General features: G+C 35.9%; 1 non-coding gene across 1 annotated transcript; it reads left to right on the top strand.

Moving 5' to 3' along the window:
* The first annotated feature begins 16,013 nt into the window (after positions 1 to 16,013).
* LOC111821905 (U6 spliceosomal RNA) lies at positions 16,014 to 16,120 on the top strand. Its single transcript, XR_002825245.1, has one exon. It is a non-coding gene; the product is annotated as a U6 spliceosomal RNA (small nuclear RNA).
* The last annotated feature ends 281 nt before the right edge of the window (positions 16,121 to 16,401 follow it).

Below are 16,401 nucleotides of genomic sequence, written 5' to 3'. Positions count from 1 at the left end.
TAATAACTTTTCACTGAAATATTTTTATGGTGGCAGCTTTAAAGTCTTCATCAGATGATTCTACCATCTCTGTTGTCTTGCTGCTTGCATCTTTTCATTGTATTTTTTAATTCATTTTTAGGTCTTCCTAGTTCTTGACAAGATGAATTATTTTTTATTGAAAACTGGGAATTCTGGGTACTATGTAAAGAGACTCTGAATCCTACTTAAACCTTCTATTTTAGCGGACTTCCTCTTACACACTTCAGCTAAGAAATAAGAGAAGTTTCCTTATTCCTACCAAGTGGTGGTAGAAATCCATGTTCTCCACTCAGCCTCCACAACATCTGAATGTGTTGGGGTGGGGGAGGGAGGGGTCTTTATTACTGTTCAATAGTAGTGGAAGTTTAGGTTCCCTACTAGATTTTCATTTATATTTCAATGGCTGGGAAAGTTAGGCTTCCACTGACACCATAGGAATGGAGGCCAATGGCCTCATTATTCCTGGGCGGTGGAAAATCCTGACTCTTTACTAGCCTTCTTCTAATGTTACTCCAGCTAGGAGGCTGAGGAACACCTCATTATAGCTTCACAAGAATGTAAGTCTATTCTCCGCATGAGGCCTTTGTTCACAATTTTTCCGGTAATATTTGACAACAGTAGAGTCTTTACTGTACAAACGTTTTCTGTCTTTCTAGGCTGTCCATTTTCTGATAATTTAGCTAAAGAAAGTATGTTTTGTTCTTTTGGGTTGTTTCTTTTCTTTCTTTTTTGGTCTGTGCTCATCGCCAGCTTTATCCACACACAGAAGCAAGAACAAAACCCAGGAACCACTGTCATTCCCTTGGACCTGAGGTCCTTAGCCTTTCAGAATCTTCTTATGTTTGTTTTATATATAACATACAGAATTGGATTTTTATGGGTATTTAGCAGAAAGGAATAGGTAAAAGTACGTCTACTCTATCTTTCCAAGAGAGAAAGTCTCAAAGTAGAGGATAGTTAAAAAACAGTTTCCTGAATTTTTTTTCTCATTTCTTTTCTCAAAGATGAAACCACGTAAGATAATACATTTGGCAAATAAGATAGTGATATCATTTTGTGTCAGTGAGTAAATCAATAGTGAATGCTCTTTATCATAAATACCTATTATATTTTGAGACCAAAGCATATCAGTAAGTGCTTATCTAAAGATTAAAAATCCATTCATTATATCTCTTACATAAATATTCTTTGAATCACTAGACAGGAAAATTTTTCATAATATGAATTTATCCAACAGATTTCTATATAAACTTTATAGATAAAAGGCAACTGGATTTAAAAATGTGTAATAATCAAAACAGGATTTGGCCATACAAGAGTTTGTGAAAATCAATAATAAGCTTCCGAATTCGTTTTGAGCCGATTTAACAAGTTATGTCTTGACCCCTGCTCAGCAATGCCACAGAATGCTTTATAATGTAAATCTGATATTATCAGGAAGCTACAGTGGTTAAGAACTTGGCTGCTCACCAAAAGGTCATCAGTTCGAATCCACCAGCTGATCCTTGGAAACCCTATGGGGCAGTTCTATTCTGTCTTATGTCTCCACGAGTCAGAATCGACTCTACGGCAAGAGGTTTTTCTTTTTCTTTTTGTACATTACTTGTTTGAACAAAAATCATTGTGATTGTTTCAACACATAAACTTATCTTTTAATAAAATTGTGACTTGAGGGTACACAAAAATTTAAGGTATGTTAATGCAAAATGGCATGTTAATGTCACTGAAAAGGGATCATTTCTGAATCAAATTCTCTGAAGCCTAAAAATAAACAGAAGCAGTCGATTTATATTAATGTGATTGCAATTTAAATTAATTTTGGCATATCTCTCCCCAAGAGCATTTTTAACTTTATTCTGAAATGACAAAATATCATGTATACTATTAGAACTGTTTCCCTAATCTTTGAATTCTTTGCTTTGCCTTGTTTTTTGTCTTTTTATCCATTATAAATGTCAAAGCAAGTTTCCTTCCAGGATTTCTTCTTGCACAGGCTTTCCCAGGGGGAAAGAGGAATGATATAATAATCAAAAGAGCCTCTTTCGCTACCCTGTAATTATAAAAGTATCTGTACTTGCATCAACATAGAGTGGGGGAATCTTTGAAACGTGCCCTGAGGAAATATTAAAATAAGAGAGAAGAGAGTGTGGGAAAGGATAAGTGAGACAGAAAAAAACAGAGGTAAAAAGATACAGAGTAAGAGGAGAGAGTGCAGCAAAGACGGCCCCCACCCAGTAGTAACAAGGAGCACACAATAGTAATTGCTGTGAAAAATGAGAGTAAGAGGCTAAAATTTTTGAGAGTTTGAGAATTTTTCTTTACTAAGTACGGCATAGACAAAATGAAAGTGGATTTAAAGAACAGCAATAATATTCAGTGATTCATGTTTCTCACACTCTGAAATACCATAGCAGCATTATAGGAATTATGCCGGAAAATGCAGCATTACGACCGACACAAATGGTCAAGCTCTTGACTGCCAGCAGAAAGGTTGGCAGTTCAAACCCACCCAGAGGCACCTCAGAAGACAGGCCTGGGGATCTGTTTCCGAAAGGTCACATCTTGGAAAAAGTTATGGAGCCAGAATAGACTCAACGGCAGCTGACAACCACCACCTCATATTCTACACAAAACTTGGAAGCCTAAGTTCTGAGCCCCTCAAAGAATCAGACAGTCACCCAACAATTTAGGAGTATTGTATGCTAGAGACCTCTGGGTGAGAGAGAGAGTGACCCCAGCTATTCCACATTCCAGCTGAGGCAACAGACAATAATTTAAAAGACATCTTGGATATTCCAGGCCCAACTTAGGTCTCAGCTAAAATCAGCTGTATGAGTGACCCCAGCTGATCCCACAGAAAAACTGCTGAGTCTGGCCAACAAACAAATAAATCATAAATTGCTTAAAGGCATCAAGTTTGGGGATAATTTGTTACATAACGATAGTTAACTGATACAGGAGGTCATATGAGGGAAACAAGTGAGAAATGGGGAAGTGGAACAAGGAAGAGAACAAAGTCATAAAAACCAGTCTATTGAGAAGAAGGCTGGGTTCACGAGAGGAGCAAAACCAGTGAAGCATATATATAAATATATACTGAGAGATTTATTTCAAGGAAATGGCTCACACAATTGTCCAGGCTGGCAAGTCCCAAATCTGTGGGCCGGGCAGCAGGCTAAAGGCTTCTCATATCCCAAGTATCGAAGATCAGAGGATGATGGGACAAATGCAGGATCTAGAGACAGCTCACACTTTGCCAGAGCATCAACATATATTAGAAGCAGGCCACATCTCCATGGAATCTCCCCTTCCAACTGATTGGCTGGTCACATTAGATCACAAAATGGAAGAGGATTACATAATGTCTGCCAAACCACTGAAGAAGCATGGCCTAGCCAAGTTGACGTATAACATTAACCACAATTCATAAGCATGTTACTGCTGTATGTAACAGAGGCTTAATCTTGCCGAGGAATGTGGCCTTAGAACATGTCTTAAAATTATCCCACCAGTGGCAGTAGGAAGGTGGACTATTTTCCCCTGTCAACTCCTATTTTTCATTGATTGAGGGCTGCTATGTGGAGGATTAACTCTCCAGCACACTGGTATACCCCAGCAAGAAAAAAAAAAAAAAAAAATCTCTCAGGTGGAGAGTCTTAGGTAATGTGGTAGGACTGGCATGAACAGGAACCATGACTGCTGAGGAGATATGGTGGGTGTACCCCTACAACATCTGTGCCAAGAGTGCTGGGAAGTGCCAGCTGCCCGTCACCTGCAGGCTCCAGGGGCCTGGTTCCAGGGAAACAGTCTTTTGCCGTACCATATGACAGTTAATCAGTTAACCATGTCATTTCCAGATGAGAGAATCACCCTTACATACTAAGGGTTAACACAAACAAAATGTAGTCTGGAACATCTAGGACAGGACACAGATAAATGAACATTGATAGACAAATAACCTTGTTGGTCACATGCTACGTATTGCTGAACACGCATCTTAATCTCACAGGGCACACTTCAGTATCTTTCTGGACCAAACCTCTTTTCTGGAATTCACCAGCTTCTGCTCAGATTTTTTTTTTAACTTTTTTTTTTTTTGTACGTTAGATGAAGGTTTACAGAATAAATAGTTTTTCATTAAACAGTACACATATTGTTTTAGGACATTGGTTAACAACCTCACAACATGTCAACCCTCTCCCTCCGCTACCTTGGGTTCCCTATTACCAGCTTTCCTGTCCTCTCCTGCCTTCTAGTCCTTGTCCCTGGGCTGTTGTGCCCCTTTTAGTCTCGTTTTGTTTTATGGGGCTGTCTAATCTTTTGCTGACGGGTGAACCTTGTGAGTGACTTCATTACTGAGCTAAAACAGTGTCCAGGCGCCATGCTCTCGGGGTTTCTCCAGTCTCTGTCAGGTCAGTAAGTCTGGTCTTTTTTTGTGAGTCAGAATTTTGTTCTACATTTTTCTCCAGCTCTGTCTGGGACCCTCTGTTGTGATCCTTATCAGTTCTGCTCAGATTTTAACACAGCTCACTTACTGCAATCTGTTTGCCGGCAAGTTTATCAATGTTCTAGTTAATACAAACCTTTATTATTACATATAAAATTACCAAAACTCCAGACCAAGTCACCTTGTGGCTATGAATTCCACAAGGTGACTATCTGTTGCATAAAGAAGTGTTTATTGTACTATCCTCTAAATTTACTACCCTCTTAATTTCCCTTAGCGTCTCCATGACAAACTTTATGCTCAGACACATGAATAAGCCAGACTTATTCATCCTGTTGTTCATAAACCCAAAAAAACACAAATCCATTACCATCAAGTCGATTTTGACTCATAGCGACCTATAGAACAGAGTAGAACTGCCCCACAGAGTTTCCAAGGAGAGCCTAGTGGATTCGAACTGCCCACCTTTTGGTTAGCAGCTGTAGCTCTTAACCACTACGCCTATTGCTCATAAGTCATTTAAAAACCAGAATAACATTCATGCTCTAGCCAATTGCTGGAATTTTGCCTAGACCTTAAGCAGTTTAAATGCCAAACTTTAAAGGCACAATTAAAATATTTCATTGTTATGAAGCTGAACTCTTCCATTTTCATAAGTGCTGTAAATATTGTGGCTCTTTTTGACATCTTCTGGATATTTTGTTTAAGCAAACTAACACATCTCATGAGAAGATTCAAATAATCATTCATTTAGATGTGAAATTATGCTGAAAATAATTAAAGTATGCAGATTTACACTACATTATAAAAAATTGTATCTAAGCAATTTTCATAAGCTTGTCTCATCTTGGAGCCCTGGTGGTGCAGTTTTATCTTGACTTAATAGAGAATAAGTAGTTATACACTAAAATTGAACTATGGCTACTTCTTGGTGGTAGTTTTTTCTCAATTATTTCTTAAAATTTCCTCTGATATTCATTGTTACAGTTTTAACTATGAAATTAAAACATTTATACATAAAAAATAAAATTATAAATAAGGAAAACTTCTAGTTTTGTGAAAATGCTTTATTGTAAAAATTAATATCCATTATATTTCTTTATCTGGAGATACTGTTCTGTCCATGTCTTTATTTTTCTTTTTCTGTATCTTTTTTTAATCAGTTTTATTGAGATACAATTCACATACCATACAATTCACCCATTTAAAGTGTACAGGTCAATGTATTATAGTGTACTCAGAGTTCAGTAACCATCACCATAATCAATTTTAGAACATTCTTATCATCCCAGAAAGAAACCACACACCCATTAGTAACCACTCCCCATTTTCCCCCAAGCTCCCAAAAGAAGATAAGAAGATGTGATGGTGGAAGCAGAAGTCAGAGTGATACAAGGAAGGGGCCATGAGTCAAGGAATATGGGCAACCTACAGAAGCGGAGAAGTCATATGGTTAACACACTTGGTTACTAATAGAAAGGTTAAAGTTCCAAATCCACCCAGAGTTACCTCAGAAGAAAGGCCTGCAATCTACTTCCAAAATATAAGACTTTGAAAAGCCTGTGGAGCACAGTTCTACTCTGACACACACACAGGGTCGCTGTGAGTCAGAATTGACTCAATGGCTACTGGTATAGAAGCTGAAAAAGGCAAAGAAATGGACTCTCCCTTAAAGCCTCCAGAAACGAACACATTCCTACTGACACCTTGATTTTAGCCCATTGAGACCCATGTCAGATTTTGGACCAACAGAACTGAAAGTTACTAAATTACTTTCGTTTTAAGCTGCGAAGTTTGTGGAAATTTGTTAAAGCAGCAATAGAAAATGAGTATACCAGTTTATAGAAATAAAATTGATGTTTGTTTAGTAATCTGGAATTTGGCTATGTTGTTGAACTTGCTTGTAAGTTCTAATAGTTTTTTTTTTTTTTTTTTGACGTATTCCATAGAATTTACTATGTACAAGAGTATGTCATCTGAAAATAGAGCTAGTTTTACTGCACCCTTTCCAGTCTAGATGCCTGTTATTTCTTTTTCTTGCCTTATTGTCCCAGGTGGAAACTCCAGTACAATGTTGCATCTATGTCCATAAGAGATTGATCTGTAGCGTTTTTTGTTTGTTTTTTATTGTGATGCCTCTATCTGGTTTTAGTATCAGGGTCATGTTGAGCTAATAGAATAAGTTGAGAAGTTTTTCTTTCCACTTCTATTTTTTTGTTTTGTTTTGGGAAGCAAGTGTGAAGAATTGGTATTTAATGTTTGGTAGAATTCACCAGTGAAGCCATTTTGGTCTGGACTTTTCTTTGTGAGAAGTTTTTTAATTACCAATTCAGTTGCTTTGCTTATTTTAAGTCTATTCAGATTTTCTGTTTATCCTTGAGTTGGTTTCAGTAGCTAGTATCTTTCTAAGTAGTTTCCTATTCTGAATCATTTTGAGCCAATTTTTAAATACATAATTTTATTGAAATCTTCAAATTTATTAGCAGAATTGTAAAAAAATAGTTCTCTAACAAGTTACATTTCTTTTATATTTGGCATTCTGTCTCCTTTCTATTATTTGTATTTTCTCAATTAGACATGACACTTTGGTCTATTTTTTTTGCCTCCTCCCAAGAATCCTAAGTAAATAGTTCCTGCATTGTATATAAATCTCACTCCTTTTGTTTTATAATATATGAATTTTTGTTTTCACATTTTTTCCTCTGCTGTCTTAGATACAATATTTTTAATCAAACTTGTAAAATTATGAATTTCAAAAGAACAATGAAACCTGGTGGAAGACTAGGCAGAGGGAAGCTTTGCATTTGTAGGTTCCTTCAGAACATAAATTCAAATATTTATCAGGCTGCACCACATGAAATTGCTTTTTATATAGGTCAAATACAGGAAATATTATATATTTCCCACAGTGCAACATTCTTAATTGCCAAATAAATACCTAAAGCTTAATTTGTTCAAAATCAAACTCATTGTCTTTCCCTTAGAAGATGGTTACTCTCTTCTTTCCTACTTTACTCAGCTAATCCATCAAAATAAAAAAGCAAAAACAAAGAGTGACTTTAGATACCTAAAGCATCTTCCTTGTGTCACTTCCTTCTATAACAAGTCAGCCTTCAGTTCCTATAGATTCCTACACGTTAGTACGCCTCTGTATTTTACATATAACTCCTTCTCTGCATCCTCACAGTACGGTCCAAGTCTTCATTTTTCTCACTTGGATTATTGCCTCCAGTCATTTCCTCTTCCTTTTCCTAAAATCCATCCTCCACCCTGAAAACAGTGTTTTTTTGTTTGTATATTTGTTTTTTCAACATAAATTTTATGCTTTCCTATACTTTGAAGTTCTTTCGCTGACTAATTTGCGAACAATAGTTTATATTCTCTCCAATGCCTACCCATGCCTAAACCTTCAAACATATTTCTAACTGCCCTTTTTTACTCTATAAATTCCAATGATAAAAAATTATTTCCAGTGACTTGATTCTTTTATGATTCCACTGCTTGATTCATGTGGTTTCTGGGAACGTTCTTCACTTCTTAGCAGCCTAGGGAACATCTGCTTATGTTTTAATTCTCAGCTCAGACATCTACAATTTTATCTAAGCACTTCTGGCATCTCTCCTGCTCCTACCGATTAAAATTGGCCAATCAATTACTCCTACATGTCTCCAGCCAAACTTGTACAAACTGTCATGAAAATTCCATGTTATTCATAGAAATATATGGTTTCATACACACATACAGCACACACTCACACGCGCACACACACACACACACACACACATACAATCTGTATCCATCCATTAGATTCTAAGATCCTTGAGGGCAATAACATGTCTTATTAGTAATATTATCTATAGTGTTTTTTGGGGGGGATGGGACTCATTTGGTAAGAGGTGCAAAAAGAACTGGGAAAAGCTAGATTTATATGTGGTAATGAGGCGAAAGCACTATTTAACAAACAAAGTATTTCGACAAAATAGATTATCTTTATTAGAATACAGACTTCATAGGACACAGTGGAAGAAGAAAAGAGAGGGTTAGATACAAGCGGAGTAGGGAGTAAAGGAGTGGTGGAAGTGAAATGCATAGGAATAAACAAATGAGAATCAATGACTACTGTTTTTAAATAAGGGCAATAATTTTCACTATGAGTAATGAAGGAAGCCAGAGTATTTATTTGTTTGTTTATTTATTTACATTAATCCTAACAAAGTTACTATAAGTGTATTCTTCTCAATCCATCTCCGTTGGTGGAATAATTAACGATAATTTAGAAATTACTTTAAAAAATCCTTTTCTTAATTCTCATTTGTATTTTAATGTGGTTTGCTAGTCATGTGATGCAATGTGCTGTATTCACAAGCTCTTAGTGAAGACTGTTTGGAGCAGAGTACAGACCAGACACTGTTCTAATGGCATGGTCAATGGGCATTTATTACTCACAGAATAAGAGGACGGGGATGAGTAGCACAGCAAACATTCTCAACAGCAAAGGCTCCCTGAGGTTAGGCTCCTGTGCCAGGGTGTATTGTTATATCGCATCCATGCACGCCTGACTTCACCTTATGGAAGAAGAACACCGGAACCTCTGTCTCCTAGGGTTAGTATACTAACAGACAACCATGTGTTCATGCCAAACAGCATGTACAGAGAGCAAAAAGGGAAATGGTAATAAAAGGGACAATAAAAAGTAAAAGGGGGTTATAAAAATGGAAGGCCCCTTAGGACAATGAACATTACTCATTGCCTCTGTTTAACGTGGGTAGCCATCTCCTGATGGACATTTTAGATTTACTGGAATCAGGAGCGTTCGTTCCCTGTTTATTCCACTAAGATAGCTTAACAGAGCTCTGGGTTTCTTCAGAATGCAATCATCTCCCCCTAAGGTATGCACATTACTTGGGGTCCGTTAGTAGCTATTATGTCCATCCATAACTAGGGAGACAGTGAGAGAGATTATAACACACCTGTGTACCCAGCATATGACATTTCAAAGCAGAAATTTTTTAAACCTTTTAAATACTACTAATTTCCTATATTTCTAAATTACAAAGGATTAGAATTTCATGAGAAAATTGCGTTCATTAAAGCAAGTGACTTTCTCAAAGCCAGTTATCATATACGACAATAAATCTCTCTCTTTCCAAATTTTGTTTTACCTCCATTACATTGTACTGTCTTCCATGGCTAAGTGCACACGATTTATTCATTTGCTACAGAGCAAAGGGGATGAGGGACAGGGGAACTGCTGAACAGGTTGAAGAACATCAAGATCCTAACATATTACACATGTCTAATTCACTTTCGCTTAATGCCCAGATGGTAGATAAGTTTACATTGGCATGAAGCTGTTAATAATGGTGAATGAGTTGGTGGGTGGATGGTGGGGCCTCAAAAAACATGATCAGAGAAGAGGATCAACTGTGGAGGCCGCTGCAGAGATCTCCTTCCAGGTTCCAGGACGGTTTCATCTCGTAAACTATTGTTCTTTACATTTGTTGCGTGGAGAACTAGAGGTTAAATACTCTCCTTAGACTGGAAGATTCTCCTGTTTGTGTTTGATGGAACTCTTGTTGTCTCCCAAGGAATTTAGGCAGGTTACACTGGAATCGTGAAAATTTTGAGACGGTTTGTGGTTTGGTGAGAACATTGCCCTTGACATCAAAAGACCTATATGGTTTGGGCTGCTCCATGTGATGGTTATATGTCCTTGGGTGTTTTAGGTTCTTTCTCTTGCTTTGGCTTTCACATCAGTAAAGCAGTGAAAGTAATTTCTACTTTACTGTATCTCTCAACAGTTGTGAAGATTAAATAAGAAATTATGCATAAGTGTCTTGTAAACATAGACGTCTGTCCGGTATTAGGTGCTATTATGTAAAATTGTTTAATAAAAGGAAAGAATAAATTTTCCATAAAGACAAGTCAGTTGCACAGCATGAAGAACTTGCAGCTGTAAAAGATTATATTAGAAAAAGAAGACACTAAATATTTCCTCTAGATTATATGTAGATTATATTTTTAAACCCCTTAACCATTTAATCCTCCAATACTTTAATAAATAAACTGTTACATTTTAAAAATAATTGTTCTTTGAGGAGAATGTGAATGATACAAAAAGATTTGCATAAGAAAATAAATAACACCTATATCTAAATGATTTAAAATAATGAAGCAGCCCACAATTTATATATATTTTTCATACATACATACTGAATAGTCAGCTTTTTTTCTCTGGCTTTTTAAACATATTTTTACAAAGTCTTCAGTATCTTTAGTGAACATTCATTTAATGGCTACATAAAACTTTTACAAGGCATATTTTACTTCTTTTCTTTTTGTTAGCTGCCACAGAGCCGGCCCTACCCATGCACAAGCGAACAAAATGTTGTCCCGTCCTGTGTCATCCCCATGATCAGTTAAGCTCCACTGAAATCTGTTCAGCGTCATATAAACACGCAAGCCTCCACTGACAGAAGGGTGGTGGCTGTGCATGGCGTGCATTGGCCATGAAACAGGTCTCCTTCAAGGAAGGCAAGAATTCTACCACTGAACCAGCATTGTCCTCTTTTTCTTGTACTTTCTTTTTAGTATCAATCCTCCTCATCTTAGCCAGTTCCAATATCACACAACTTTACTTGATTTTATCCTATTGTTTTTCATCCCAGCCTGTTCTTGCCTTATGGTTCCTTGTTATTGACTGATGGAGAAATGAATTTCTATAAGCATCTGGCTCCTGCCTGCTGCTGGGACTCCCTATGGATGCAGATAAGAGATTGAAAACAGTGGGTAAATGTCCCCCACTGGTACACATGCGCACACATCTTGTTCTTCCTTGAAGGGTAGTCCTGAAATTCAGTTGACGTTTCTTCTCAGAAGTTGGTCTCTGTGAGTCTCCACAGTAGACCTCCCTCCTTCCCCCTAAGACTACGTGGTATAAAATTCCCAGGGTGCTCTGGGAGCATTTCTTCTCAGTCCCAGGATGCAATGTGTGGGTCCATTTCTCTCAGCCCCTCTCTTCCCCATTTATGTGGGAAGCTGCATCTTGATGAAGACTAGGATCAGGAATATGTGGATTTCAAAAGGCAGGAAGGATATGGCTTTTTGATTTTATGAATCTTAAAAGACACTGGGTTGATGGCAGGAAGGTGTCATATGAATTTCCAGGACTAGACAGTAATCCCCTTGGGCAACTGATTGTGTTTTTGTTTTCTCCCTCTCTGGCACTTTGATTGGTGGAAATCCTCTCCAGATTCTGGAAATGAGTATATTGGTAATCTTTGTATTCTTTGTTGTTGTGACTTTTCAGCTTTCTTTTATCACTTTACAAACAGAAGAATATTTTGAGAGGCCACCACTAACCTGATACATTTTATCCTGAAAGTCAAAATTGTGTGTGTGCACGAGCACACATGCAAATAGAACAAATATTCAGTTTGACTGGGGAGAGGGAGTATAATGTGATATCAAATGTTTAATATGGTGTTATTTTTGAAGATAGAGTGGCAAAATTAATATCTTCCTGTAATTACATTTTCTATATCACTCGTCCAATGTAGGGTCCCTATAGGGTTGCCATGAGTCGGAGTCGACTCGACCACAGCAGGTTTGTTTGTTTATTTTTTGTATATCACACATAATTTGGAACAATGGTGTAAACAGCAATCCATAATGATTTTTAGAAAATTGATTAATACAAAAATATTACATCTTATTGAAAAGATAATCATCTGCTTTAAATAGCTACTGATTTATTTTAAATATAAAATCGTACATCAGCAGGCAATTCATATCTTTTTTATTAATTCACATAATATTTAAGTAATGCATTCACTTCAAGTTCATATCAAGAGCATTACCATTCATTGCAAAGTCAAAATAAAAATGAATTGGTACCAGAAAAAAAAATTGTCCAATGGGTTTCATAAAAGTTGCTTTAAAATTTAGCACTTAGAAGATAATACAAAAAAGCTAACACTGTATATTTAGAACCCAATTCCTTTGTCTGTTTGAAATGTGGACAGATAAAATACCTTCAAAGAAATGTTTGTAATTATTGTACTAACATACTTCAGTGCTCTGCATGTTCAGGGAATGTAACACCATCTTAAGAAATAGAGTTTCAGAATCAAAGTTTACTCTTCCATCATTAACAGCATTCTAATTGTCCCTTGCCAACAATACGCCAGGACATTTTGAAAGGCTTTGCACACAATAATAAGAAATGAATGCTGTTTATCATTGATAAGAGGGAAACCCACAGAAAAAGTTTTAAAAACCCAAGGTAAAAATGTGTATAACAATCCTGATTTCCACAATTACTTTGTACTACAAGGGTTTATAAAAACATGTATATTTGATATTTTGAAGGAATATGAAAAGTTCAATTTTTGGAATTTGAAGATAAAAAATAGTCTCTATGTCCCACTGTTATCAACTTGATTCTGACTCATAGCAACCCTGTAGGATAGAGTAGAACTGTCCCATAGGGTTTCGAAGGCTGTAAATCTTTACGGAAGCAGACTGCCACATCTTTCTCCCATAGAGCTGATGGGTTCAAACCGCCTTTGGGTTAGTAGCCAAGCCCTTAACCACTGCGCCACCAGGGCTCTTTTATGGTCTTTATAGTCATATAAAAAAGGAACCTTGCTGGTGCAAAGGTTAAGGGCTCTAGTTGCTAACCAAAAGGTTGGTGATTCAAGCCCACTCAGTGGCTCCAAGGAAGAAAAAGCCTTGGTGATCTGCTTCCGCAAGGATTAACCCATTGTCATCAAGTCAATTTCAACTCACAGTGATCCTATAGAACAGAGTAGAACTGCCCCATAGGGTTTCCAAGGCTGTAATCTTTACAGAAGCAGACTGCTACATCTTTCTCCCACAGAACAGCTGGTGGATTCAAACTGCTGAACTTTTGGTTACCAGCCATGTGCTTTAACCACTGGGCCACCAGGTTTCCTGTCAATAAAGATTACAGCTTAGGAAACCTTATGGGGCAGTTCTACTCTGTCACATGGGGTCACTGTGAAAATTGACTCAACAGCATCTAACAATGACAGCAGTAGCAAAGCACAAGCATTCTAAAATGGTATTAATTGGTAATAAAGTAATAGTTTAAATGCTTTCAAAGAAGAAATGGAGCCATGTTACTTTACGTTCTATGTCACACATTTCATCATGTCAGAAAACATATACCTATAAACATATGGTGTCTTAACAGCCCTTCCTCTTTATTCTCACATATTAATTCTTGGCCTTCTTCTCCTCATACCTGAATCACTACAGCTACCTGATAACTGGTCTCCTGTCCAGCTTCTTCCATATTCAGAGCATACTTTAGGACACTTCATAATGTGTGTTTTCCTATTTTGCCAGAATTTATACTGGCTCCCTCTCCCACTGAATTATTTTTATTAATAACAAAAGAAAAAAATTGCAAAGCTGTGATCCAAATCCAGATCTATCTATCCCCAAATTCTTTGATTTTTTAACCCTGTGTAATTCTACGTGTATCAAAAAACCAAAAACCGTTTGCTGTTGAGTTCATTCTGACTCATAGTGACCCTGTAGGACAAGGTAGAACTGTCCCATAGGGTTTCCAAGGGCGGCTGCTGGATTCGAACTGCTGGCCTTTTAATTGGCAGCCATAGCTCTTAACCACTGTGCCACCTATACCAGTGTTTCTCAATTCTAAAAAAATCTAAAGACCACACACAAAAAATTGAATTATTGTGGAAACTATATATTGACTTGAATTATCTTTATTTCAATGTTACTTGAATATGCAAAATATAAATTGAGTATGAACTTCTCATGTCTACAGTTTCTATGCAACTCTAAAGGCAAAATACATTTATAAATGAAATGCAAACAAAATAAAAATAACATTAAATCAATAAAGCAAAGATGCTTAAAACTGCTGCTAGTATTCACAAGAAAAAAGAATATATATGAACATTTGAACATAAGAGAGAAAACTATTGTTATGAGTAAATGATTCAACTATTGGACTGATAATATTAAGTAGCCAATTATTTAAAGTAATAAGAGTTCAACCATGAAGTGAGATAAAAGGAAACCTTAAAAAATCAATGGCCTGTACATAGATCAAAAATGACCAGTTTGAAAATTATAACATAAAAATAATTCCCATACATAATAGAAAATATTATAACTTGAAATACACCAGATATTTGTGGAGGGGAATTTTTTAAAGGAATAAAGTACATAAAGGAAAACCTGAATAAATAGAGAGATATTAAGTGTTCATAGATTAGAAAACCCGATATGGAATAATTCAATTCTCCCTGAATTAATCTTCAAATTCAAAACAATGGCAATCAGCACTTCAATAGGATTTTTTTTCTAAAAATGGAAATGGCAAACTGATTATGAATTTACAAAGAGTAAATGTACAAAAATAGCTTATACAGTCAATTCTCCTTATCTGCAGAAGTTATACTCTATAAAGTCCCCATGAACACTGAGTTAGCACATACTGAGCTAACTTTGTTTGTTTGACCTTAGCTGGGACTTTTTTCTGCAGCTCTGTGCATGTGCATGTCTACCTATGAACAAAAAACTGCAGGAGATTTTTTAAACCAATGGGTGAATTTTCAAATTTGAAATTTACAAATAATAAGGATGGAATATATGTATAAGTATACATACATAATGTAAATAATGGATAGAAATATTATTTACATAGTACCTAGATATAATAGACATAGGATCTTGAGGGTAGAGAAAGTAATTCTTAAATAGAAAACAAAACATAACAAAAAGCCATAATGAAAAACAGTAGTTTAACAAATTAAAAAATTTATGCAACAAAGAACTTTAAAAATTCAAAAGAAGTGAAATATTTTGAGAATATATCTACATATCTGTATTTAAAATACGTAATGTCCGTTGCTGTAGAGTGTATGTCAACTCACAGCGACTCTATAGGACAGAGTAGAACTGCCCCGTAGGGTTTTCAAGGTGCAGCTGGTAGATTCAAACTGCCGACCTTTTGGTTAGCAGCCAAGCTCTTAACCACTGTGCTGTAAAAGACAAATGAAATATTCAGATTATAGAAAGAATTTTTAAGAATTAATTTAAAAAAAACTAGCTAATAAGCTATAAATATGGGGAAATTTGTAAATAGAAAACATAAATGATCTATTTATATATAAAATGATCTCAACCTCATTAGAAATTAGGGACAACAAATTAAAATAATAATTAAATATTTGCACTGATAAAAGTGGAAACTTAAAGTTTGATAATATTAAGTTTTGATTTATCAAAGAGTAAATTGATACCTCTCTAAACAACAGTTTGGAAGTATTTATGAATTTGCTCCCACTTTAATTTCTAGATACCCATACAAGAGACACTTATATAACTACACAAAGAGGTACAAACAATGATATCCACTGAGCAGCTTTTAATACCAACAAAAAAGTAAAAACAACCTAAATACCTGTTAATAAGAGAATGGCTACATAAATTATGTATGCAAATAAATTAAATAAAATAATTTTCTATCAAATATAACTATAGAGTGCTCACTTCAGCAGCACATATACTAAAATTGGAAAGATACAGAGAAGATTAGCATGGCCCCTGTGCAAGGATGACACGCAAATTCGTGAAGTGTTCCATATGTTATGGTGTATCTTTGGCTATGTATATTTTCACCAAAAAAAAAAAAAGGACGAGAAGGGAGAGGGTTGACATGTCGTGGGGTTGTTAACCAATGTCATAAAACAGTATGTGTACTACTGTTTCATGAGAAACTATTTGTTCTGTAAACCTTCACCTGAAGTACAATAAAAAAAATATAACTATAGAATATGATTTGTACCTATATTAAGTTAAAATTACGAAACAAAAGCCAACAGTTATCTACAATAGAGAAATATTCTTGATTACTTCTGAATTCCTAATAT

The sequence above is a fragment of the Trichechus manatus genome, unplaced genomic scaffold, assembly GCF_000243295.1.
Source record: "Trichechus manatus latirostris isolate Lorelei unplaced genomic scaffold, TriManLat1.0 scaffold00114, whole genome shotgun sequence".
In the NCBI taxonomy this organism is placed as follows: Eukaryota; Metazoa; Chordata; class Mammalia; order Sirenia; family Trichechidae; genus Trichechus; species Trichechus manatus.
The sequence above is the reverse complement of the archived record's forward strand: the minus strand, read 5'-3'. Positions and strand labels throughout refer to the sequence as shown.